This window comes from Tachypleus tridentatus, chromosome 1, assembly GCF_004210375.1.
Source record: "Tachypleus tridentatus isolate NWPU-2018 chromosome 1, ASM421037v1, whole genome shotgun sequence".
Classification (NCBI taxonomy): domain Eukaryota; kingdom Metazoa; phylum Arthropoda; class Merostomata; order Xiphosura; family Limulidae; genus Tachypleus; species Tachypleus tridentatus.
In genome coordinates this window covers 139361991-139388987 of record NC_134825.1, presented here as the reverse complement: position 1 = coordinate 139388987, position 26997 = coordinate 139361991, and the positions used below count along the sequence as shown (strand labels likewise).

General features: G+C 37.7%; 1 protein-coding gene across 1 annotated transcript in view; it reads right to left on the bottom strand.

Annotated features, from left to right (window-relative positions):
• Positions 1-4014, bottom strand: part of LOC143225492 (FH1/FH2 domain-containing protein 3-like) — a 120389-nt gene extending 116375 nt beyond the window's left edge. Inside the window, exon 1 of the mRNA XM_076455015.1 lies at positions 3893-4014. The gene's annotated coding sequence lies outside the window, so the exon portion shown is untranslated. The remainder of the gene's footprint in view (positions 1-3892) is intronic.
• Positions 4015-26997: the final 22983 nt, after the last annotated feature.

Below are 26997 nucleotides of genomic sequence, written 5' to 3'. Positions count from 1 at the left end.
AACCCACAATATAAATACTGTCGTATAACATACATCAATTTTTAACCCATGTCTACTAGGTTCTTCACTAATTATTCCACAACCTGAACAAGGACTCATGAGAAAATCAAGACAAATAAAGTCATAAGAACAGTTTTGTAGTTCTGTAGTGTATGAAATATGTGCAGGATTAACATTTCTGTCTTTCAGCGAATTAAAAACGTCAATGTGTTTCTGTGTGTTAAAAGAGCAACTAAATAGATTGTTTCATTCATTTGTTGTAGTCAGATTAGTAAAAAGTAAAACATTTTGTACACTGTAATTAAACACAGCCCTAGCTATCGTTATGTTATTAAAACAACAACCGTACGGCATTCTGGCACTGATAAACAACTTCTAACGTAAGTATCTTTAAATAAGTCCATATATGTAGCTTATTTTCGTTTCAATTTCCACAGAGTAGTTAATAGTTACAGCATTTGCGATGTTTTTTCCCCAAAGAAACTTTTAGGAAGTACTGACATCTTGGTGTGGTGTTTTGTTGTGTTATAAAATTGAAACATTTTTAGTATTTCTAGTTTTAAATAAAGCAACGTTTTAATTACGTAATAATAACATTAAGTTGAATTAAGACGATGAATGTAAAATATCAGTTAAACGAAACTCCGCATTTAAATAAATAATAGATTTTAACATAACCTGAATACAAACTTTTAACATTCTTTCTATTGGCTTTTATCTATTAATCACTTGTTAATTAGTATGAATGAAAGATTCTCAATAAAGGTATAATTAGTACAGTAGATTAATAAACCAAGGACTTAGCACAATCTGAGTGGAATAACTTATCAATGATACCATAGCCAGAGGGAGAGCCTTCGTACTGACCAGGCTGTATCACTCCTACAGAAATTAATTATAAAGATACGCTGCAGACAATGTAGCAGTGAGGATAATCATTTATATCGTTTGATGGCTGACTCGATGTCAGATCATGCCTGTTGTGTCCAGGTCTCATTGGAACTAGCACTTTCGTGTACTAAGTACAATTAAGTTGATGGAGTGATCAGTCTGGTCAGAACATTATAAAACTAATATACCTGAATGCACTAAATTTATTGTTATTGGATGATGACAAGAACTTTATTTTCGGTCGTCATGTAGCATAAAAAAGTCTTCACTTACATCTGCAAACACGAAGTCTATACTGCTCAAGAATTACGATGAGAGTGATTCATGTAAGGCTGTCATACCCAGGTAAGTGGATGGTATAAGTAATTACCTTAGTTCCGAGTCAAGTATGGAAGTGTTTCAGAATAAAGAAGTCAGCTTTATTTACAGTTTACCATCGTATAGATTAAAACAGAGGGTGTACTTAATGTTAAAAGAAGTTTCATCTAAGTACCAAGCAATGTAGTGTGAAGGATTGCATATGACTGGTTTCACATTGGAGCCTTACCATACAGTGTATTGTGAAGATTCACACATGACAGGTCCCGCACTGTAACTTTATCATACAGTGTATTACGAAGGTTCATTCATGACTGGTCCCACATTGGAGCCCTACCATATAGCACTGGCTCATTTCCTTATAACACTAACAGTACTTAAAGTGCTTAAACCATACACCCAGTAGGAGTACATGGTCTGTCACAGAAACTATTGTTATTACCAGGATGATTTGGGTGGTGAACAGCTCCGAGAGGAGTACTTGCTACTTTTGTTGGCTTAGAGAGTTTGTTTGTTTGTTTGTTTTTGAATTTCGCGCAAAGCTACTCGAGGGCTATCTGCGCTAGCCGTCCCTAATTTAGCAGTGTAAGACTAGAGGGAAAGCAGCTAGTCATCACGACCCACCGCCAACTCTTGGGCTACTCTTTTACCAACGAATAGTGGGATTGACCATCACATTATAACGCTTCTACGGCTGAAAGAGTGAGCATGTTTGGTGCGACAGGGATGCGAACCCGCGACCCTCAGATTACTAGTCGAACGCCTTAATCCACCTGGCCATGCCGGGCCTAGGCTCAGAGAGACGTCTGTATTTTCCCACAATAATTATCACCAGTGATAAAAGTCCTATCAAATCGCCACCTCACAAACTTCCATCGGTTAACAGAACTTTTTCAAGCACAGGCATAAATCAAATACTTCAGGAAAAAATCGTATCAGGGGCATAAAACGGTACTTTTTATATGTAAAAACGGCTCGTTTGGGTTGAGAAAATATTTTACATAGAAGAGTGAACAACGTTTCGACCTTCTTCGGTCATCGTCATGTAAAATATTTTCTCAACCCAAACGGGCCGTTTTTACATATAAATTTCTCAACAAGTGGGTTTTTCGACATCACTGATAAAACGGTACTACATTTCCGAAATAAAAGATTTTCCAAACGTATATTTCCTTAACTCCCCCTCCGGCACGTCGCCTTTAACAATGAAGGTGTTAAAATCAACACTTTCTACACGAACATCAGTGTTTATTAGCTACTCCTCTGACACCTGTCACCGAGCGCTCGAAAGGAACATCAAGGTTTGGAATAGATTCTTATATAACGAATGTGTTAACTAACGTAGACCAACATATAACTACAACCACGTAAAAATGAATGTCTCAACAAGCCAGTTTAATTCCTTATACACTTGCCTGTCTTACGTACAATCATTCAGGTTTAATGTAAAACTATACCGAGACTATACTGTACTTACTTCATCTGTCTGTGAATTAACTGAAGATCACAAAGTGGTATGTTTTTATGAACTAAATTAAACTTTGTCTATTGCCTAAATTTTTGATAAGTAGTTAGTAGACTAACACTGTAGTCATGAGTCAATTATCTATGAAGAATAGTATAGTTAAAAGTACAAACCTTTGGTTACTGGCCCGATATCACGTTCACCTATGATTTATCGTATCATGTGTTCTATAATAACAAATATTGCTTTTTACTCATATGCGTTCAGAAATATAAATCTGTAACAACCATTCAATAATAATGAAGGTTTTGCAATCTAACTCTTATTACAGTTTAATATTATATATAATAATAATAAATTGAAGAAAGAAACAGTGGAAAGAAAATAAATTATATTACCATGTGAATCAAAACTCAACGTATATGATTAACTTGAAAGAGAAAAACCGCAATATACTAAAAATGTGTTGTTACAGGGTATGTTACGTACATTACTACAAGGCTTGTTGAAGGCCTCACTACACAGATTGTTACATGACTTACTTCAGGAACTGTTACAAGCTTGTTACAGAGATTGTTACATGATTTGTTAAGAGCTTTCTACATGGCTTGTTACATGTTTAATACAATGCTTTTTATATAGCTTATTACTGGTCTTGTTAAATGCTTGTTGCATAGTTTTTTACAGGGCCTGTTAGAGGAACTATGACGTGGCTTGTTACATTGATTATAACATGGCTTGTTACATGACATTTAATAGCTTACTATAGGGTTTTTTATGGTTTAATGCAAGGCTTTTGACGTGCCTTTTACACGACTTAAGTGCTTGTTGCATGGCTTGTTAAGTAATTGTCACACAGCTTGTTTTAGGGAATGTTACATAGCTCGTTAAGCAATTTGTTATATGTCTTGTTTCAAGAAATATTACTGGCTTCTTATAGATAAGTTAAATTTAATAAAAGCACCATAAAGGACATAAAGTTGGAATAGATTCGTGATGACCACAAACCCACTTGCAGTAAAAATGTATCTCAGGACGAGTGGGTATTAACACTTATATTAATACCTAAAGCAGAGAACAACGTTTTAACCTGAAGATCACTCAACTATGTCGTAACGTTGTTCGCTGCTTTATGTATTAATAAAAGTTTGTGTTAATACCAGCCGTCCTGAGATACGTTTGAACAAATTGTTTTTCTCTAGCCATAAATCAACTTACTTGTGTGAGAATCCATCAAATTCTTCGGACTGTTCGTCTATTGTCGATTCCAAATCCAAGTAGTTTCCACAATCCACTTCGTTATTGTTGTATTTGTAAACCTGCAGAGTGCAGTCATCCAACTAGAAGAAACGTTCTATTCAAGTTAATATACTGAAAGGTTGAATTCAACAACTAATGAAGACAATTTTGAAACATCCAAAAATTCAATACTAAAAAAATAAAAACAATTGAGTAGGAGTAATTGCTAATGTTCTTATAGAAATTATAATAATAATGTACGAAACGTAAGAAACGTCCAATAATGATACAAAAAGCACTTATTTTATTAGTGTATAAGCATTTACTATTAATATAATTACAGCATACAACTTTAGTGAGGGGTGTGTAATAATTATATTTTTGGATAGTAAGTGTTCTCTTAATTGTCGTCCTTTTATTTTAGGAAGTACTCACGAAAATAAAATTTTTAAATAGAAGATTTTATAACCAATAACTGAGTCGATTTTTTACTATTATTTGCGCATTAATTGGCATGAATTAACAACACAGGTAAAGTTCGTCGTTAATAAAAACTCAGCTTTTAACTGATACGTTGTTCGTTTCTGCTCATCGCCTTAGTTACTCAACGCGCCCTCCCAGCCGTGGGGGTGTATAATGTTGCGGTCAATCCCACTATTCGTTGGTAAAAGAGTAGCCCAAGAGTTGGCGGTGGGTGGTGATGACTAGCTGCCTTCCCTCTAGTCTTACACTGCTAAATTAGGGACGGCTAGCACAGATAGCCCTCGAGTAGCTTTGTGCGAAATTCCAAAACAAACAAACAAGTTACTCAACGTTCTTTAATTATTGACCGACACTGTTCTCAACATCCTTTAATGAATGACGGTTATTTGATACCATGTCAGCATTGTTGGACTTCGTTGTTTACAGACACCAATCAGATGATAACATGTGAGCGTCGTCAGGCTACATTTTTTAAAGAAACATTTCTCACGTGATATCATATCAACATTTCCTAGCTATATTATACACAGAAGAACCTATCATGTCAACATTATTTAGCTACAGTGTTTAAAATAATATCATCAAGGTAATATAAAGCCAGTACATAGGGGACAGATCAACCAACTAAAAGTATATCAACATTGTTAGGCTGGTGTTTATAAAAACAGTACCAAAAAGATGGGCTGTTTACAATATGATCTGCCAAGTAATATCACCTCAACCTCGTTAGGCTATAGTATTTATAATAACACTACAGTTTTCATTGTGATTTTTAAAAAAGAAACTTGTTGAAAATGCAAAAACACAATAATTTCTAAAATATATAAAAACTGATCGTTATGATTATTACACGGAACACCCCTTCACAAGCTCACGGGTTTCTTATACCCGTCAATCACAGGTTTCAAAATCAAAACCGTTATCGTTTTTCGTCAGTATTCACACAAATACCGACGTTGAAGTTGAACGCGTATTCGAATTATCTTTCATTAATATAAAAATAGTAAAGCAAGATGTTTAACTTCACCTAAATGTAGGAAAAGATCGAGTAAGTTAAAATAAATTAAAAAAACACTCGAATTTTACAGTTACTGCCAAATTACATTCAAAGAGAACAACTTATTTGGAACGTTTATTCTTTTTGTTTGTTTTTAAGCGAGACAATGCACTATGCCCACTACGTGTGTGGAAATCAAAACCTGGTTTTTTGTTTTAAGTCTCTAGACCGCTGAGCCAGTTTATTCCTATCCTAAACACAGGAATTTTTAGCACTTGTATATTGCACATAAATATATAATAATAATTATTATCATCATTATATATTTTGTATGTAAGATACAAAACAGGCTGATCAATTAATGTATTAGGCAATAATGTTCTGCATCCAATAACTGCAGATATTTAGTCATATCACGACTAGTCTGCAATGAGTGAATGTAAGGGTTTTTCTGACTGTCAGAGGGACATGGTGACAAGAGCTCATTTAATAGGAATCATAATTTCATTCAAGAAACTCATGAATGAAAAAAAAAGGATAATTGATAATATGTCAAACATATCTAGTGCTGTCAAGGCCTTTCACCTAGCACCAGAACTCCTTAGGCTGGCTGAAATACAATATACATAGGTTTTTATATAGTTTTTGTTTATCAGCGGCAGGTATTCCTGGTGGAGGTGGGGAGTCCCTCGGGGCGATCAGAGGCAAACTGTCCTTCTTCACTTGCATTGTTGCTTCATTATGTTTTTAACTCTGATTCACCGCAATGTAAAAGTGTACCACCACCAATCAGGTGGACAAACGGCCCCACGTCCGCTCTCTCACCGGAGAAGATCAAAGGCGCCGAGTTAGAAAATAACGAGAGAATAACACAATATATTGATATAATGTAACATTACATGTGTGAGAGACATAACACTATTTACAGTTAACAACGGATTTTTTTTTTTTTTAATTTATAGTGCATACTGGAGAGATTTAGAAGTTAGAAAAGATAAAAACCAAAAAAAACGATATTTACTCTGCTGGTAATAATAAAATTGTCTGACATAACAAGTTTATATTATTATATTGTTATTGTCTAGAAAGTTAACAACGCAAATAAAATAATAAAGAACAATATTGAAACAGAAAGAATGCCCCCAGTAAAAATATAAATGCTATTTTTTTAATATTATGATATAGTGTTAACAATGCGTGTGTGTGTGTTTTTCCTAGCAAGCCATATAGGCTATCTGCTGTGTCTACCGAGAGAAACGGAACCCCTGATATTAGCATCGTAAATCCGAAGACCTACCAGTGGCAGACGTTATCAACGTGAATGAAAAATAAATAACAATATCGAAACATAAAATGTCACTTGTAAAAACATAAACGTCTTTATTATTATTATATACCACTTACATTATAAATCAAAAATAATTAAAAAATAAAATGTCCGTGGTAAAAAAACTGTCTTTTTTTTCCACTGCTGGTTGTTTTTTCGATGATGTTGGATCTGGAAATGAAAAGCCTAAAAAGGCAAAGTGATCTAGATGAATAAGGTGGTTAATCGTTTTGATTAATTGTGGTTATGAGGTTATATGGTGATAAATATTCTTCTCAAGTGGCTTGCTCACTGGGTATATTTTAGTGACTTTGTGGAGATAGATACCAGTGGTATAATTTTGGGGATAGTATGCTGTCTCTGAGTTATTTTGGACTGTAATGAATTATGTAATTATTTTGACACATTGCATTCTCATGCTATCATCTTCAATAACGGGGCCTTACACTTTTTAAGTGAGCATAATGGATTTTGTGTCATATGAACAACAACTGTAATGGTGTAGAGTAGATTTAGTAAATGAAGTGCAATTATTATCAACTTAAGTCATTTTACAAAACAGAATTATGGTAAGTTTTAATGACATATGTTTATTTTATCATAAATGATTTATTTGAAATAACTTGATGCGGCATTTTAAACTTGTTTATTTTAGAGCAAAGCTACATTGAGCTATCTGCTTTTGGGAAATCGAACTCCGAATTTTAGCGTTGTAAATCCGTAAACTTACCGCTGTCCCAACAGGGGATATTTTCAACTTGAGGTTAAAGAGCTTTCTGAAAGCAATAAACGACACAACAATCCAATACACTTTAAAATCCACATACTGATTCAAGGAATACAAAAGTGACTTCTGTCTTATTCCTTGACCTACACAGTCACAGTATTTCCTCTAAATGGGGTATTGTTGGAATGAACTCATTGCAGATTTCTGCTGAATGGATTATTTACGAAGGTGTTGTTTATCGGCATCTTGTTGAAGTCAATCTACTATTAAAGTGATATATTCAAATCAATAGTATATGAGTGCCCAAATATGTTTCATTAAAAAACAAGGATACTTAGAAAAAAAATGCTTTTCCTTACATTTTGTGATCAATTTCAATAAGGAGTTGGTAGACAAACTATGCAGAACAATGTAAGAAACACACATTTTTTTAAAGGAGATCAAGGTGTCACTTAGGCAGGCATGGGGTGGAAACGATGATCTGGTAAAACAGAGTAAAAAATTTAAGAAAATAAATGCATGAAAACATCAGGTGCAGCGATACAGGGGTGAAATACTTAAATAATTAATTTATGAACAACTAAATAAAAGAGTCAAGGTATGTAAAATGTGATACAAACATTTATATTTCTTTAATATGACTTTTGAACAGCTCGTTTACATCATCAGGTTATTTCTCGTCACTCAGTTGAATCGTCATTTAATCTTCAATAAGAGCTGATGTTAATTTTGAATCCGTCTTGTTACAGGTCTCCAATGTAGTAAAGGTTTGGAGTTTAACGAAACTTCAAGTTGTTAGAGAAGTGAGAATTTACTGAAAGAGGGAAATACATTGGTTGGTGTAAAAGGAATTGTGAAAATACGTCAGTTGTAAATACAGCGAGCGTGGGTTCAGACATGTTAGTGTACAAAAGTTATGGGAGTAGGCTGTTTGGTTTCTGATTGTAAAAGAATTGTGAACACAGGGTAGTACAAAATGATGTAGAAAGAGCACTGTAGGTAGGTTCTGGTTGTAAATATGGCGTGAAAGTGGATTTGGATGACATAATGAATAATAAGTAATGGAAAAAGGTCATTTTGGCCTATAGATATGGAACCATTGCGAATAGGAGTGTGGTTCAGATGATGTAGGAAAAGTATTAGAAAAAGACACGGTGTGTTTTTGTTATTAAATTACTGTGAATGGAGGTGTGGTTGAGATGATGCAGGAAGAGTATTGGAAAGAGGCACGGTGTGTTTCTTGTTATTGAATTACTGTGAATGGGGGTGTGGTTGAGATGATGCAGGAAGAGTATCAGAAAAAGGCACGGTGTGTTTCTTGTTATTGAATTACTGTGAATAGGGTTGTGGTTGAGATGATGCAAGAAGAGTATTGGAAAGAATCATGGTGTGTTTCTTGTCATTGAATTACTGTGAATGCGCGTGTGGATGATATAATGCAGAAAAAGTATTGAAAAGAAGCACGGTGTGTTTCGTGTTATTGAATTACTGTGAATGGAGGTGTGGTTGAGATGATGCAGGAAGAGTATTTCAAAGAGGCACGGAGGGTTTCTTGTTATTGAATTACTGTAAATGGGGGTGTGGTTGAGATGATGAGGAAGAGTATTGGAAAGAGGCACGGTGTGTTTCTTGTTATTGAATTACTGTGAATGGAGATGTGGTTAAGATGATGCAGTAAGAGCATTAGAAAAAGGCACGGTATGTTTCGTGTTATTTAATTACTGTGAAAGAAGGTGTGGTTGAGATGATGCAGGAAGAGTATTGAAAAGAAGCACGGTGTGTTTCTTGTTATTGAATTACTGTGAGTGGAGGTGTGGTTGAGATGAAGCAGGAAGAGTATTGGAAAGAGGCACGGCGTGTTTCTTGTCATTGAATTACTCTGAATGGGGGTATGGTTGAGATGATGCAGAAAGAGTATTGGAAGGAGGAACGGTGTGTTTCTTCTTACTTAATTAGTGTGAATGGAGGTGTGGTTGAATTAATGCAGAAAAAGTATTGGAAAGAGGCACGGTGTGTTTCTTATTATTGAAGTACTGTGAATGGAGATGTGGTTAAGATGATGTAGTAAGAGCATTAGAAAAAGGCACGGTGTGTTTCTTGTTATTTAATTACTGTGAATGTGGGTGTGGTTGAGTTGATGCAGAAAGAGTATTGGAAAGAAGCACGGTGTGTTTCTTGTTATTGAATTACTGTGAATGGAGATGTGGTTAAGATGATGCAGTAAGAGCATTAGAAAAAGACACGGTGTGTTTTTGTTATTAAATTACTGTGAATGGACGTGTGGTTGAGATGATGCAGGAAGAGTATTGGAAAGAGGCACGGTGTGTTTCTTGTTATTGAATTACTGTGAATGGGGGTGTGGTTGAGATGATGCAGGAAGAGTATCAAAAAAAGGCACGGTGTGTTTCTTGTTATTGAATTACTGTGAATAGGGTTGTGGTTGAGATGATGCAAGAAGAGTATTGGAAAGAATCATGGTGTGTTTCTTGTCATTGAATTACTGTGAATGCGCGTGTGGATGATATAATGCAGAAAAAGTATTGGAAAGAAGCACGGTGTGTTTCGTGTTATTGAATTACTGTGAATGGAGGTGTGGTTGAGATGATGCAGGAAGAATATTTCAAAGAGGCACGGTGGGTTTCTTGTTATTGAATTACTGTGAATGGAGATGTGGTTAAGATGATACAGTAAGAGCATTAGAAAAAGGCACGGTGTGTTTCGTGTTATTTAATTACTGTGAAAGGGGGTGTGGTTGAGATGATGCAGGAAGAGTATTGAAAAGAAGCACGGTGTGTTTCTTGTTATTGAATTACTGTGAGTGGAGGTGTGGTTGAGATGAAGCAGAAAGAGTATTGGAAAGAGGCACGGCGTGTTTCTTCTCATTGAATTACTCTGAATGGGGGTATGGTTGAGATGATGCAGAAAGAGTATTGGAAGGAGGAACGGTGTGTTTCTTGTTATTTAATTACTGTGAATGTGGGTGTGGTTGAGTTGATGCAGAAAGAGTATTGGAAAGAGACACGGTGTGTTTCTTGTTATTGAATTACTGTGAATGGAGATGTGGTTAAGATGATGCAGTAAGAGCATTAGAAAAAGGCACGGAGTGTTTCTTGTCATTTAATTACTGTGAAAGGGGGTGTGGTTGAGATGATGCAGGAAGAGTATTGAAAACAAGCACGGTGTGTTTCTTGTTATTGAATTACTGTGAGTGGAGGTGTGGTTGAAATGAAGCAGGAAGAGTATTGGAAAGAGGCACGGCGTGTTTCTTGTCATTGAATTACTCTGAATTGGGGTGAGGTTGACATGAAGCAGGAAGAGTTTTGGAAACAGGCACGGTGTGTTTTTGTTATTGAATTACTGTGAATGGGGTTGTGGTTGAGATGATGCAGGAAGAGTATTGGAAAGAGGCACGGCGTGTTTCTTGTTATTGAATTACTGTGAATGGGGTTGTGGTTGAGATGATGCAGGAAGAGTATTGGAAAAAATCATGGTGTGTTTCCTGTCATTGAATTACTGTGAATGCGCGTATGGATGATATAATGCAGAAAAAGTATTGGAAAGAAGCACGGTGTGTTTCGTGTTATTTAATTACTGTGAAAGGGGGTGTGGTTGAGATGATGCAGGAAGAGTATTGGAAAGAAGCACGGTGTGTTTCATATTATTGAATTACTGTGAATGAAGGTGTGGTTGAGATGATGTAGGAAAAGTATTGGAAAAAGACACGGTGTGTTTCTTGTTATTTAATTACTGTGAATGGAGGTGTGGTTGAATTGATGCAGAAAAAGTATTGGAAAAAGGCACGGTGTGTTTCTTATTATTGAATTACTGTGAATGGAGGTGTGTTTGAGATGATGCAGGAAGAGTATTGGAAAGAATCACGGTGTGTTTCTTGTCATTGAATTACTGTGAATGCGCGTGTGGATGATATAATGCAGAAAAAGTATTGGAAAGAAGCACGGTGTGTTTCGTGTTATTTAATTACTGTGAAAGGGGGTGTGGTTGAGATGATGCAGGAAGAGTATTGGAAAGAAGCACGGTGTGTTTCTTATTATTGAATTACTGTGAATGAAGGTGTGGTTGAGATGATGCAGGAAAAGTATTGGAAAAAGACACGGTGTGTTTCTTGTTATTTAATTACTGTGAATGGAGGTGTGGTTGAATTGATGCAGAAAAAGTATTGGAAAAAGGCACGGTGTGTTTCTTATTATTGAATTACTGTGAATGGAGGGGTGTTTGAGATGATGCAGGAAGAGTATTGGAAAGAATCACGGTGTGTTTCTTGTCATTGAATTACTGTGAATGCGCGTGTGGATGATATAATGAAGAAAAAGTATTGGAAAGAAGCACGGTGTGTTTCGTGTTATTTAATTACTGTGAAAGGGGGTGTGGTTGAGTTGATGCAGGAAGAGTATTGGAAAGAAGAACGGTGTGTTTCTTGTAATTGAATTACTGTAAATGGAGGTGAGGTTGAGATGATGCAAAAAGAGTATTAGAAAGAGGCACGGTGTGTTTCTTGTCATAGAATTACTGTAAATGGGGATGTGGTTGAGATGATGCAGTAAAAGAATTGGAAAGAGCCACGGTGTGTTTCTTGTTATTGAATTACTGTGAATGGGGGTGAGGCTGAGATGATGCAGGAAGAGTATCAGAAAGAGGAACGGTGTGTTTATTTTAATTGAATTACTCTGAATGGGGGTGAGGTTGAGATGATGCAAAAAGAGTATAAGAAAGAGGCACGGTGTGTTTCTTGCCATAGAATTACTGTGAATGGGGATGTGGTTGAGATGATGCAGGAAGAGTATTGGAAAGAGGCACGTGCGTTTCTTGTTATTGAATTACTGTGAAAGGAGGTGTGGTTGAGATGATGCAGGAAGAGTATTGGAAAGTTGCATGGTGTGTTCCGTGTTATTTAATTACTGTGAAAGGTGGTGTGGTTGAGTTAATGCAGGAAGAGTATTGCAAAGAAGCACGGTGAGATTCTTGATATTGAATTACTGTGTATGGAGCTGTGGTTGAGATGATGCAGAAAGAGTATTAGAAAGAGGCATGGTGTGTTTCTTTTAATTGAATTACTGTGAATGGAGGTGTGATTGAGATGATGCAGGAACAGTATTGAAAAGAGGCACGGTGTGTTTCGTGTTATTTAATTACTGTGAAAGGTGGTGTGGTTGAGATGATGCAGGAAGAGTATTGGAAAGAAGCACGGTGAGTTTCTTGTTATTGAATTACTGTGAGTGGAGGTGTGGTTGAGATGATGCAGAAAAAGTATCGGAAAGACGCACGGTGTGTTTCTTGTCATTAAATTACTGTGAGTGGAGGTGTGGTTGAGATGATGCAGAAAGAGTATCGGAAAGACGCACGGTGTGTTTCTTGTCATTAAATTACTGTGAATGGGGGTATGGTTGAGATGATGCAGGAAGAGTATTGGAAGGAGGAACGGTGTGTTTCTTGTTAATGAATTACTGTGAATGGGGTTGTAGTTGAGATGATGCAGGAAGAGTATTAGAAAGAGGCACGGTGTGTTTCTTGTTATTTAATTACTGTGAATGGAGGTGTGGTTGAATTGATGCAGAAAAAGTATTGGAAAAAGGCACGGTGTGTTTCTTATTTTGAATTACTGTGAATGGAGGGGTGTTTGAGATGATGCAGGAAGAGTATTGGAAAGAATCACGGTGTGTTTCTTGTCATTGAATTACTGTGAATGCGCGTGTGGATGATATAATGCAGAAAAAGTATTGGAAAGAAACACGGTGTGTTTCGTGTTATTTAATTACTGTGAAAGGGGGTGTGGTTGAGTTGATGCAGGAAGAGTATTGGAAAGAAGAACGGTGTGTTTCTTGTTATTGAATTACTGTAAATGGAGGTGTGGTTGAGATGATGCAAAAAGAGTATTCAAAAGAGGCACGGCGTCTTTCTTGTTATTGAATTACTGTGAATGGGGTTGTGGTTGAGATGATGCAGGAAGAGTATTGGAAAAAATCACGGTGTGTTTCATGTCATTGAATTACTGTGAATGCGCGTGTGGATGATATAATGCAGAAAAAGTATTGGAAAGAAGCACGGTGTATTTCGTGTTATTTAATTACTGTGAAAGGGGGTGTGGTTGAGATGATGCAGGAAGAGTATTGGAAAGAGGCACGGTGTGTTTCTTATTATTGAATTACTGTGAATGGAGGTGTGGTTGAGAAGATGTAGGAAAAGTATTGGAAAAAGTCACGGTGTGTTTCTTGTTATCGATATACTGTGAATGTGAGTGCGGTTGAGATGATGCAAAAAGAGTATTAGAAAAAGGCACGGTGTGTTTCTTGTCATAGAATTACTGTAAATGGGGATGTGGTTGAGATGATGCAGTAAAAGAATTGGAAAGAGTCACGGTGTGTTTCTTGTTATTGAATTACTGTGAATGGGGGTGAGGCTGAGATGATGCAGGAAGAGTATCAGAAAGAGGAACGGTGTGTTTATTTTTATTGAATTACTCTGAATGGGGGTGAGGTTGAGATGATGCAAAAAGAGTATAAGAAAGAGGCACGGTGTGTTTCTTGCAATAGAATTACTGTGAATGGGGATGTGGTTGAGATGATGCAGGAAGAGTATTGGAAAGAGGCACGTGCGTTTCTTGTTATTGAATTACTGTGAAAAAAGGTGTGGTTGAGATGATGCAGGAAGAGAATTAGAAAGAGGCACGGTGTGTTTCGTGTTATTTAATTACTCTGAATGGGGGTGTGGTTGAGTGATGCAGGAAGAGTATTGGAAACAGGCACGGTGTGATTAAGATGACGGCAGGAAAATATTGAAAAAAGACACGATGTGCTTCTTGATACTGAATTACCTGAATGAAGATGTGGTTAAGATGATGCAGAAAGAGTATTAGAAAAAGGCACGGTGTGTTTCGTGTTATTTAATTACTGTGAAAGGGGGTGTGGTTGAGATGATGCAGGAAGAGTATTGGAAAGAGGCACGGTGTGTTTCTTATTATTGAATTACTGTGAATGGACGTGTGGTTGAGATGATGTAGGAAAAGTATTGGAAAAAGACACGGTGTGTTTCTTGTTATCGATTTACTGTGAATGTGAGTGTGGTTGAGATGATGCAAAAAAAGTATTAGAAAAAGGCACGGTGTGTTTCTTGTCATAGAATTACTGTGAATGGGGATGTGGTTGAGATGATGCAGGAAGAGTATTGGAAAGAGGCACGGTGTATTTCTTGTTATTGAATTGATGTGAATGTGGGTGTGGATGAGATGATGAAGGAAGAGTTTTGGAAAGAGGCACGGTGTGGTTGAGATGATGCAGTAAGAGAATTGGAAAGAGTCACGGTGTGTTTCTTGTTATTGAATTACTGTGAATGATGGTGAGGCTGAGATGATGGAAGAAGAGTATTAGAAAGAGGAACGGTGTGTTTATTTTTATTGAATTACTCTGAATGGGGGTGAGGTTGAGATGATGCAAAAAGAGTATAAGAAAGAGGCACGGTGTGTTTCTTGCCATAGAATTACTGTGAATGGGGATGTGGTTGAGATGATGCAGGAAGAGTTTTGGAAAGAGGCACGTGCGTTTCTTGTTATTGAATTACTGTGAAAGGAGGTGTGGTTGAGATGATGCAGGAAGAGTATTGGAAAGTTGCACGGTGTGGTTGAGATGATGCAGGAAGAGTATTAGAAAGAGGCACGGTGTGTTTATTTTTATTGAATTACTCTGAATGGGGGTGTGGTTGAGATGATGCAAAAAAAGTATTAGAAAGAGGCACGGTGTGTTTCCTGTTATTTAATTACTGTGAATGGGGGTGTGGTTGAGGTGATGCAGGAAGTGTATTGGAAACAGGCACGGTGTGATTAAAATGATGCAGAAAAAGTATTGGAAAGAGACACGATGTGCTTCTTGATATTGAATTACTCTAAATGTAGATGTGGTTGAGATGATGCAGAAAGATTATTAGAAAAAGGCACGGTGTGTTTCTTGTTATTGAATTATTGTGAATGGGGGTGAGGTTGACATGAAGCAGGAAGATTTTGGAAACAGGCACGGTGTGTTTTTGTTATTGAATTACTGTGAATGGGGTTGTGGTTGAGATGATGCAGGAAGAGTATTGGAAAGAGGCACGGCGTGTTTCTTGTTTTTGAATTACTGTGAATGGGGTTGTGGTTGATATGATGCAGGAAGAGTATTGGAAAGAATCATGGTGTGTTTCTTGTCATTGAATTACTGTGAATGCGCGTATGGATGATATAATGCAGAAAAAGTATTGGAAAGAAGCACGGTGTGTTTCGTGTTATTTAATTACTGTGAAAGGGGGTGTGGTTGAGATGATGCAGGAAGAGTATTGGAAAGAAGCACGGCGTGTTTCTTGTTATTGAATTACTGTGAGTGGAAATGTGATTGAGATGATGCAGGAAGAGTATTGGAAAGAGGCACGGTGTGTTTCTTGTTATTTAATTACTGTGAATGGAGGTGTGGTTGAATTGATGCAGAAAAAGTATTGGAAAGAGGCACGGTGTGTTTCTTATTATTGAATTACTGTGAATGGAGGTGTGGTTGAGATGATGCAGGAAAAGTATTGAAAAGAGGCACGTTGTGTTTCTTGTTATTGAATTACTGTGAATGGGGGTGAGGTTTAGATGATGCAGGAAGAGTTTTGGAAAGAGGCACGGTGTGTTTCTTGTTATTGAATTGATGTGAATGTGGGTGTGGATGAGATGATGCAGGAAGAGTATTGGAAAGAGGCACGGTGTGTTTCTTGCTATTGAATTACTGTGAATGCGGGTGTAAATGATATGATGTAGGAAGAGTATTGGAAAGAGGCACGGTGTGGTTGAGATGATGCAGGAAGAGTATTGGAAAGAGGCACGTGCGTTTCTTGTTATTGAATTACTGTGAAAGGAGGTGTGGTTGAGATGATGCAGGAAGAGTATTGGAAAGTTGCACGGTGTGGTTGAGATGATGCAGGAAGAGTATTAGAAAGAGGCACGGTGTGTTTATTTTTATTGAATTACTCTGAATGGGGGTGTGGTTGAGATGATGCAAAAAAAGTATTATAAAGAGGCACGGTGTGTTTCGTGTTATTTAATTACTATGAACGTGGGTATGGTTGAGATGATGCAAGAAGAGTATTGGAAACAGGCACGGTGTGTTTTTGTTATTGAATTACTGTGAGTGGAAATGTGATTGAGATGATGCAGGAAAAGTATTGAAAAGAGGCACGTTGTGTTTCTTGTTATTGAATTACTGTGAATGGGGGTGAGGTTTAGATGATGCAGGAAGAGTTTTGGAAAGAGGCACGGTGTGTTTCTTGTTATTGAATTGATGTGAATGTGGGTGTGGATGAGATGATGCAGGAAGAGTATTGGAAAGAGGCACGGTGTGTTTCTTGCTATTGAATTACTGTGAATGCGGGTGTAAATGATATGATGTAGGAAGAGTATTGGAAAGAGGCACGGTGTGGTTGAGATGATGCAGTAAGAGAATTGGAAAGAGTCACGGTGTGTTTCTTGTTATTGAATTACTGTGAATGGGTGTGAGGCTGAGATGATGCAGGAAGAGTATTAGAAAGAGGAACGGAGTGTTTATTTTTATTGAATTACTCTGAATGGGAATGAGGTTGAGATAATGCAAAAAAAGTATAAGAAAGAGGCACGGTGTGTTTCTTGCCATAGAATTACTGTGAATGGGGATGTGGTTGAGATGATGCAGGAAGAGTATTGGAAAGAGGCACGTGCGTTTCTTGTTATTGAATTACTGTGAAAGGAGGTGTGGTTGAGATGATGCAGGAAGAGTATTAGAAAGAGGCACGGTGTGTTTATTTTTATTGAATTACTCTGAATGGGGGTGTGGTTGAGATGATGCAAAAAAAGTATTATAAAGAGGCACGGTGTGTTTCGTGTTATTTAATTACTATGAACGTGGGTATGGTTGAGATGATGCAAGAAGAGTATTGGAAACAGGCACGGTGTGTTTTTGTTATTGAATTACTGTGAATGGGGTTGTGGTTGAGATGATGCAGGAAGAGTATTGGAAAGAATTACGGCGTGTTTGTTGTCATTCAATTACTGTGAATGCGCGTGTGGATGATATAATGCAGAAAAAGTATTGGAAAGAAGCACGGTGTGTTTATTGTTATTTAATTACTGTGAAAGGAGGTGTGGTTGAGATGATGCAGGAAGAGTATTGGAGAGAAGAACGGTGTGTTTCTTATTATTGAATTACTGTGAATGGACGTGTGGTTGAGATGATGTAGGAAAAGTATTGGAAAAAGACACGGTGTGTTTCTTGTTATCGATTTACTGTGAATGTGAGTGTGGTTGAGATGATGCAAAAAAAGTATTAGAAAAAGGCACGGTGTGTTTCTTGTCATAGAATTACTGTGAATGGGGATGTGGTTGAGATGATGCAGGAAGAGTATTGGAAAGAGGCACGGTGTATTTCTTGTTATTGAATTGATGTGAATGTGGGTGTGGATGAGATGATGCAGGAAGAGTTTTGGAAAGAGGCACGGTGTGGTTGAGATGATGCAGTAAGAGAATTGGAAAGAGTCACGGTGTGTTTCTTGTTATTGAATTACTGTGAATGATGGTGAGGCTGAGATGATGGAAGAAGAGTATTAGAAAGAGGAACGGTGTGTTTATTTTATTGAATTACCTGAATGGGGTGAGGTTGAGATGATGCAAAAGAGCATAAGAAAGAGGCACGGTGTGTTTCTTACCATAGAATTACTGTGAATGGGGATGTGGCTGAGATGATGCAGGAAGAGTTTTGGAAAGAGGCACGTGCGTTTCTTTGTTACTGAATTACTGTGAAAGGAGGTGTGGCTGAGATGATGCAGGAAGAGTACTGGAAAGCAGCACGGTGTGGTTGAGATGATGCAGGAAGAGTATTAGAAAGAGGCACGGTGTGTTTATTTTATTGAATTACCTGAATGGGGTGTGGCTGAGATGATGCAAAAAAAGCATTAGAAAGAGGCACGGTGTGTTTCCTGTTATTTAATCACTGTGTGAATAGGGGTGTGGTTGAGGTGATGCAGGAAGTGTATTGGAAACAGGCACGGTGTGATTAAAAAAATGATGCAGAAAAAGTATTGGAAAAGAGACACGGTGTGCTTCTTGATACTGAATTACTCTAAATGTAGATGTGGTTGAGATGATGCAGAAAGATTATTAGAAAAAGGCACGGTGTGTTTCTTGTTATTGAATTATTGTGAATGGGGGTGAGGTTGACATGAAGCAGGAAGAGTATTGAAAAGAGGCACGGTGTGTTTCGTGTTATTTAATTACTGTGAAAGGTGGTGTGGTTGAGATGATGCAGGAAGAGTATTGGAAAGAAGCACGGTGAGTTTCTTGTTATTGAATTACTGTGAGTGGAGGTGTGGTTGAGATGATGCAGAAAAAGTATCGGAAAGACGCACGGTGTGTTTCTTGTCATTAAATTACTGTGAGTGGAGGTGTGGTTGAGATGATGCAGAAAGAGTATCGGAAAGACGCACGGTGTGTTTCTTGTCATTAAATTACTGTGAATGGGGGTATGGTTGAGATGATGCAGGAAGAGTATTGGAAGGAGGAACGGTGTGTTTCTTGTTAATGAATTACTGTGAATGGGGTTGTAGTTGAGATGATGCAGGAAGAGTATTAGAAAGAGCACAGTGTGTTTCTTGTTATTTAATTACTGTGAATGGAGGTGTGGTTGAATGATGATGCAGAAAAAGTATTGGAAAAAGGCACGGTGTGTTTCTTATTATTGAATTACTGTGAATAAAGGGGTGTTTGAGATGATGCAGGAAGAGTATTGGAAAGAATCACGGTGTGTTTCTTGTCATTGAATTACTGTGAATGCGTGTGTGGATGATATAATGCAGAAAAAGTATTGGAAAGAAGCACGGTGTGTTTCGTGTTATTTAATTACTGTGAAAGGGGGTGTGGTTGAGTTGATGCAGGAAGAGTATTGGAAAGAAGAACGGTGTGTTTCTTGTTATTGAATTACTGTAAATGGAGGTGTGGTTGAGATGATGCAAAAAGAGTATTCAAAAGAGGCACGGCGTCTTTCTTGTTATTGAATTACTGTGAATGGGGTTGTGGTTGAGATGATGCAGGAAGAGTATTGGAAAAAATCACGGTGTGTTTCATGTCATTGAATTACTGTGAATGCGCGTGTGGATGATATAATGCAGAAAAAGTATTGGAAAGAAGCACGGTGTATTTCGTGTTATTTAATTACTGTGAAAGGGGGTGTGGTTGAGATGATGCAGGAAGAGTATTGGAAAGAGGCACGGTGTGTTTCTTATTATTGAATTACTGTGAATGGAGGTGTGGTTGAGAAGATGTAGGAAAAGTATTGGAAAAAGTCACGGTGTGTTTCTTGTTATCGATATACTGTGAATGTGAGTGCGGTTGAGATGATGCAAAAAGAGTATTAGAAAAAGGCACGGTGTGTTTCTTGTCATAGAATTACTGTAAATGGGGATGTGGTTGAGATGATGCAGTAAAAGAATTGGAAAGAGTCACGGTGTGTTTCTTGTTATTGAATTACTGTGAATGGGGGTGAGGCTGAGATGATGCAGGAAGAGTATCAGAAAGAGGAACGGTGTGTTTATTTTTATTGAATTACTCTGAATGGGGTGAGGTTGAGATGATGCAAAAAAGAGTATAGAAGAAGAGCACGGTGTGTTTCTTGCAATAGAATTACTGTGAATGGGGATGTGGTTGAGATGATGCAGGAAGAGTATTGGAAAGAGGCACGTGCGTTTCTTGTTATTGAATTACTGTGAAAGGAGGTGTGGTTGAGATGATGCAGGAAGAGAATTAGAAAGAGGCACGGTGTGTTTATTTTTATTGAATTACTCTGAATGGGGGTGTGGTTGAGATGATGCAAAAAAAGTATTAGAAAGAGGCACGGTGTGTTTCGTGTTATTTAATTACTCTGAATGGGGGTGTGGTTGAGGTGATGCAGGAAGAGTATTGGAAACAGGCACGGTGTGATTAAGATGATGCAGGAAAAATATTGGAAAAAGACACGATGTGCTTCTTGATATTGAATTACTCTGAATGAAGATGTGGTTAAGATGATGCAGAAAGAGTATTAGAAAAAGGCACGGTGTGTTTCGTGTTATTTAATTACTGTGAAAGGGGGTGTGGTTGAGATGATGCAGGAAGAGTATTGGAAAGATGCACGGTGTGTTTCTTATTATTGAATATCTGTGAATGGACGTGTGGTTGAGATGATGTAGGAAAAGTATTGGAAAAAGACACGGTGTGTTTCTTGTTATCGATTTACTGTGAATGTGAGTGTGGTTGAGATGATGCAAAAAAAGTATTAGAAAAAAGGCACGGTGTGTTTCTTGTTATTAATTACTGAATGGGGATGGTTGAGATGATGCAGGAAGAGTATTGGAAAAGAGGCACAGTGTGTTTCTTTGTTATTGAATTGATGTGAATGTGGGTGTGGATGAGATGATGCAGGAAGAGTTTTGGAAAGAGGCACGGTGTGTTTCGTGTTATTTAATTACTGTGAAAGGGGGTGTGGTTGAGATGATGCAGGAAAAGTATTGAAAAGAGGCACGTTGTGTTTCTTGTTATTGAATTACTGTGAATGGGGTGAGTTTAGATGATGCAGGAAGAGTTTTGGAAAGAGCACAGTGTGTTTGTTGTTATTGAATTGATGTGAATGTAAGGTGTGGATGAGATGATGCAGGAAGAGTATTGGAAAGAGCACGTTGTGTTTCTTACTATTAGATTACTGTGAATGCGAAGTAAATGATATGATGTAGGAAGAGTATTGGAAAAGAGGCACAGTGTGGTTGAGAATGAGATGCAGTAAGAAAGTGGAAAAGAGTCACGGTGTGTTTCTTGTTATTGAATTACTGTGAATGGGTGTGAGGCTGAGATGATGCAGGAAGAGTATTAGAAAGAGGAACAGGTGTTTATTTTTATTGAATTACTCTGAATGGGAATGAGAGTTGAGATAATGCAAAAAAAGTATATAAGAAAGAGGCACGGTGTGTTTCTTGCCATAGAATTACTGTGAATGGGGATGTGGTTGAGATGATGCAGGAAGAGTATTGGAAAGAGGCACGTGTGTTTGTTTGTTATTGAATTACTGTGAAAGGAGGTGTGGTTGAGATGATGCAGGAAAAGTATTGGAAAGTTGCACAGTGTGATTGAGATGATGCAGGAAGAGTATTAGAAAAGAAGCAGGTGGGTGTGTTTTATTTTATTGAATTACTCTGAATAGGGGTGTGGTTGAGATGATGCAAAAAAAGTATTATAAAGAGCACGGTGTGTTTCTTGTTATTTTAATTACTATGAACGTGGTATGGTTTGAGATGATGCAAGAAAGAGTATTGAAAGAGGCACGGTGTGTTTTTGTTATTGAATTACTGTGAATGGGGTTGTGGTTGAGATGATGCAGGAAGAGTATTGGAAAGAATTACGGCGTGTTTGTTGTCATTCAATTACTGTGAATGCGCGTGATGTGGATGATATAATGCAGAAAAAGTATTGGAAAGAAGCACGGTGTGTTTATTGTTATTTAATTACTGTGAAAGGAGGTGTGGTTGAGATGATGCAGGAAGAGTATTGGAGAGAAGAACGGTGTGTTTCTTGTTATTGAATTACTGTGAGCGGAGGTGTGGTTGAGATGATGCAGGAAGAGTATTGGAAAGAGGCACGGTGTGTTTCTTGTTATTTAATTATTGTGAATGGAGGTGTGGTTGAATTGATGCAGAAAAAGTATTGGAAAGAGGCACATTGTGTTTATTATTATTGAATTACTGTGAATGGAGGTGTGGTTGAGATGATGCAGGAAGAGTATTGGAAAGAAGGACGGTGTGTTTTATGTTATTGAATTACTGTGAGTGGAGGTGTGGTTGAGATGATGCAGGAAGAGTATTGGAAAGAGGCACGGTGTGTTTCTTGTTATTTAATTACTGTGAATGGAGGTGTGGTTGAATTGATGCAGAAAAAGTATTGGAAAGAGGCACGTTGTGTTTATTATTATTGAATTACTGTGAATGGTGGTGTGGTTAAGATGATGCAGGAAGAGTATTGGAAAGAGGCACGTAGTGTTCCTTTTATTGAATTACTGTGAATGGGGGTGAGGTTTACATGATACAGGAAGAGTTTTGGAAAGAGGCACGGTGTGTTTCTTATTATTGAATTACTGTGAATGGAGGTGTGGTTGAGATGATGCAGGAAGAGTATTGGAAAGAGGCACGTTGTGTTTCTTGTCATTGAATTACTGTGAATGCGCGTGTGGATGATATAATGCAGAAAAAGTATTGGAAAGAAGCACGGTGTGTTTCGTGTTAATTAATTACTGTGAAAAAGTGTGGTTGAGATGATGCAGGAAGAGTATTGGAAAAGCACAGTGTGTTTCTTCTTATTAATTACTGAAATGGGGTTGTGGTTGAATGATGCAGTGGAAAGAGTATTGGAAAGAATCACGGTGTGTTTCTTGTTATTGAATTACTGTGAATGTGGGTGTGAATGACATGATGTAGGAAAAGTATTGGAAAGAGGCACGGTGTGGTTGAGATGATGCAGTAAGAGTATTGGAAAGAGTCACGGTGTGTCTCTTGTTATTGAATTACTGTGAATGGGGGTGAGGCTGAGATGATGCAAAAAGAGTATAAAAAAGAGGCACGGTGTGTTTCTTGCCATAGAATTACTGTGAATGGGGATGTGGTTGAGATGATGCAGGAAGAGTATTGGAAAGAGGCACGTGCGTTTCTTGTTATTGAATTACTGTGAAAGGAGGTGTGGTTGAGATGATGCAGGAAGAGTATTAGAAAGAGGAACGGTGTGTTTATTTTTATTGAATTACTCTGAAAGGGGGTGTGGTTGAGATGATGCAAAAAGAGTATTAGAAAAAGGCACGGTGTGTTTCTTATTATCAAAATTATGAATGAGGATGTGGTTGAGATGATCCAGGAAAAGTATTGGAAAGAGGCATGGTGTGTTTCTTTGAATTGAATTACTGTGAATGGAGGTGTGGTTGAGATGATGCAGGAAGAGTATTGAAAAGAGGCACGTTGTGTTTCTTGTTATTGAATTACTGTGAATAAGGGTGAGGTTTAGATAATGCAGGAAGAGTTTTGGAAAGAGGCACGGTGTGTTTCTTGTTATTGAATTGATGTGAATGTGGGTGTGGATGAGATGATGCAGGAAGAGTATTGGAAAGAGGCACGGTGTGTTTCTTGCTATTGAATTACTGTGAATGCCAGGGTGTAAATGATTATGATGTAGGAAGAGTATTGGAAAAATGAGCACAGTGTAGTTGAGATGATGCAGGAAGAGAATTGGAAAGAGTCACAGTGTGTTTCTTGTTATTAGAATTACTGTGAATGGGTGTGAGGCTGAGATGAAGCAGGAAGAGTATTAAAAAGAAGAACTGTGTGTTTATTATTATTGAATTACTGTGAATGGTGGTGTGGTTAAGATGATGCAGGAAGAGTATTGGAAAGAGGCACGTAGTGTTCCTTTTATTGAATTACTGTGAGCGGAGGTGTGGTTGAGATGATGAAGGAAGAATATTGAAAAGAGGCACGGTGTGTTTCTTGTTATTTAATTACTGTGAATGGAGGTGTGGTTGAATTGATGCAGAAAAAGTATTAGAAAGAAGCACGGTGTGTTTATTGTTATTTTAATACTGTGAAAGAAGGTGTGGTTGAGATGATGCAGGAAGAGTATTGGAAAGAAGCACGGTGTGTTTTATGTTATTGAATTACTGTGAGTGGAGGTGTGGTTGAGATGATGCAGGAAGAGTATTGGAAAGAGGCACGTAGTGTTTCTTGTTATTGAATTACTGTGAATGGGGGTGAGGTTTACAAGATGCAGGAAGAGTTTTGGAAAGAGGCACGGTGTGTTTCTTATTATTGAATTACTGTGAATGGAGGTGTGGTTGAGATGATGCAGGAAAGAGTATTGGAAAGAGAGCACGTTGTGTTTCTTGTTATTGAATTACCGTGAATAGGGGTGAGTTGAGATGATGCAGGAAGAGTATTGGAAACAGGCACGGTGTGTTTCTTGTTATTGAATTACTGTGAATGGGGTTGTGGTTGAGATGATGCAGGAAGAGTATTGGAAAGAATCACGGTGTGTTTCTTGTCATTGTATTACTGTGAATGCGTGTGTGGATGATATAATGCAGAAAAAGTATTGGAAAGAAGCACGGTGTGTTTCGTGTTAATTAATTACTGTGAAAGGGGGTGTGGTTGAGATGATGCAGGAAGAGTATTGGAAAGAAGCACGGTGTGTTTCTTCTTATTGAATTACTGTGAATGGGGTTGTGGTTGAGATGATGCAGGAAGAGTATTGGAAAGAATCACGGTGTGTTTCTTGTTATTGAATTACTGTGAATGTGGGTGTGAATGACATGATGTAGGAAAAGTATTGGAAAGAGGTACAGTGTGGTTGAGATGATGCAGTAAGAGTATTGGAAAGAGTCACGGTGTGTTTCTTGTTATTGAATTACTGTGAATGGGGGTGAGGCTGAGATGATGCAGGAAGAGTATTAGAAAGAGGAACGGTGTGTTTCTTGTCATAAAATTACTGTGAATGGGGATGTGGTTGAGATGATGCAGGAAAAGTATTGAAAAGAGGCATGGTGTGTTTCTTTGAATTGAATTACTGTGAATGGAGGTGTGGTTGAGATGATGCAGGAACAGTATTCGAAAAAAACACGGTGTGTTTCTTGTTATTGAATTACTGTGTATGGGGGTGAGGTTGACATGAAGCAGAAAGAGTTTTGGAAACAGGCACGGTGTGTTTTTGTTATTGAATTACTGTGAATGGGGTTGCTGTTGAGATGATGCAGGAAGAGTATCGGAAAGACGCATGGTGTGTTTCTTGTCATTAAATTACTGTGAATGGGGTTATGGTTGAGATGATGCAGGAAGAGTATTGGAAGGAGGAACGGTGTGTTTCTTGTTAATGAATTACTGTGAATGGGGTTGTGGTTGAGATGATGCAGGAAGAGTATTAGAAAGAAGCACGGTGTGTTTCTTGTTATTTAATTACTGTGAATGGAGGTGTGGTTGAATTGATGCAGAAAAAGTATTGGAAAGAGGCACGGTGTGTTTCTTATTATTGAATTAGTGTGAATGGAGGTGTGTTTGAGATGATGAAGGAAGAGTATTGGAAAAAAGGACGGTGTGTTTCTTGTCATTGAATTACTGTGAATGCACGTGTGGATGATATAATGCAGAAAAAGTATTGGAAAGAAGCACGGCGTCTTTCTTATTATTGAATTACTGTGAATGGGGTTGTGGTTGAGATGATGCAGGAAGAGTATTGGAAGGAATCACGGTGTGTTTCTTGTCATTGAATTACTGTGAATGCGCGTGTGGATGATATAATGCAGAAAAAGTATTGGAAAGAAGCACGGTGTATTTCGTGTTATTTAATTACTGTGAAAGGGGGTGTGGTTGAGATGATGCAGGAAGAGTATTAAAAAGAGGCACAGTGTGTTTCTTGTTATTGAATACTATGAATGGAGGTGTGGTTGAGGAGATGTAGGAAAAGTATTGGAAAAAGACACGGTGTGTTTCTTGTTATCGATTTACTGTGAATGTGAGTGTGGTTGAGATGATGCAAAAAGAGTATTAGAAAGAGGCACGGTGTGTTTCTTGTCATAGAATTACTGTGAATAGGGATGTGGTTGAGATAATGCAGGAAGAGTATTGGAAAGAGGCACGGTGTGTTTCTTGTTATTGAATTGATGTGAAAGGAGGTGTGGTTGAGATGATGCAGGAAGAGAATTAAAGAGGCACGGTGTGTTTATTTTTATTGAATTACTGTGAATGGGGGGTGTGGTTGAGATGATGCAAAAGTATTGGAAAGAGGCACGGTGTGTTTCGTGTTATTTAATACTATGAATGGGGTGTAGTTGAGGTGATGCAGGAAGAGTATTAGAAACAGGCACAGTGTGATTAAGATGATGCAGGAAAAATATTGGAAAAAAGACACGATGTGCTTCTTGATGAATTACTCTGAATGGAGATGTGGTTGAGATGATGCAGAAAAGAGTATTGAAAAAAGGCACGGTGTTTTTCGGGTTTTTTAATTACTATGAATAGAGTGTGGTTGGTTGAGATGATGCAGGAAGAGTATTGGAAAAAGAGCATGGTGTGTTTCTTTTATTGAATTACTGTGAATGGAGGTGTGATTGAGATGATGCAGGAAGAGTATTGGAAAAAAAGCACAGTGTGTTTCTTATTATTGAATTACTGTGAATAAGAGTGGGGTTGACATGAAGCAGGAAGATTTTTGGAAACAGGCACGGTGTGTTTCTTGTATTGAATTACTGTGAATGGAGGCGTGGTTGAAATAATTTAGGAAAAGTATTGGAAAGAGGCACGGTGTGTTTCTTGTTATTGAATTAATGTGAAAGGAGGTGTTGATGAGATGATGTAGCAAGAGTATTGGAAAGAGGCACGGTGTGTTTCATGTTATTGAATAACTGTGATAAGAAGTGTGGCTGAGATGATGCAGGAAGAGTATTGGAACAATGCACGGTGTGTTTCTTGTTATTGAATTACTGTGAATGGAATAGTGGTTGAGATGATGAAGG